The sequence below is a fragment of the Cicer arietinum genome, chromosome 1, assembly GCF_000331145.2.
Source record: "Cicer arietinum cultivar CDC Frontier isolate Library 1 chromosome 1, Cicar.CDCFrontier_v2.0, whole genome shotgun sequence".
In the NCBI taxonomy this organism is placed as follows: Eukaryota; Viridiplantae; Streptophyta; class Magnoliopsida; order Fabales; family Fabaceae; genus Cicer; species Cicer arietinum.
Window position 1 is genome coordinate 34,517,406 of NC_021160.2, and position 646 is coordinate 34,518,051.

General features: G+C 27.6%; 2 pseudogenes; both read right to left on the bottom strand.

Annotated features, from left to right (window-relative positions):
* LOC101496695 (orotidine 5'-phosphate decarboxylase-like) overlaps nucleotides 1-260 on the bottom strand; it is a 27,638-nt pseudogene extending 27,378 nt beyond the window's left edge.
* The window catches only part of LOC101493404 (uridine 5'-monophosphate synthase-like), a 54,323-nt pseudogene that overhangs the window by 27,378 nt on the left and 26,299 nt on the right, over nucleotides 1-646 (bottom strand).

Genomic DNA, 646 nt, shown 5'->3' on the forward strand with positions numbered 1-646 from the left:
TCTTCTTTTCATATTCTTATCAAACTTAATTTTCCAATTGCGAATCTTCTCTTTAAGTTGACGCTTACTAGGTTTAAAACTAAGTTTGTTCTTAAAATAATGTAAGCATCGTCCTTTGCATCTGAATTTAGATCGTCACTTGCGAGGCATTGGAGAATTATAACTTCGTCATCCTCACTAAACAATCTTTGAAATAGCTTTGTTGCATTTGCTGCCGAAGATGAAGAACCTTGCTCCGAAGATTTTCTTTCTTTTTCCATTGATACGTATAGTGTGGTGTGTAATTTGTTGATAGAATATAAGAACTGTGGTTGAGTAGTAAGTACTATATATAATAAAAAGGACTGAACTTTTTGTTTCTTGTGACTACTTTTATTCTTTTTATTTTTTATTTTTTATTTTTTATAATGGAAACCCCTATCTGAAAAGTTAAATAAATAAATGTTATATTCTTGTAATTAATTAACCACAACTTTTCGATATCCATAAAGTAATTACTACACTAGCGCATTAACTTAACAATCAACCATATCATTATATATCAGTAAGAGTGGTTGTTATTATAAAGCAATAACCTAAAACTTTATTTAATTATGAAATTATTAAAATTAATACTTTATGAAAAGAATCTCCCATTACTTTGTTA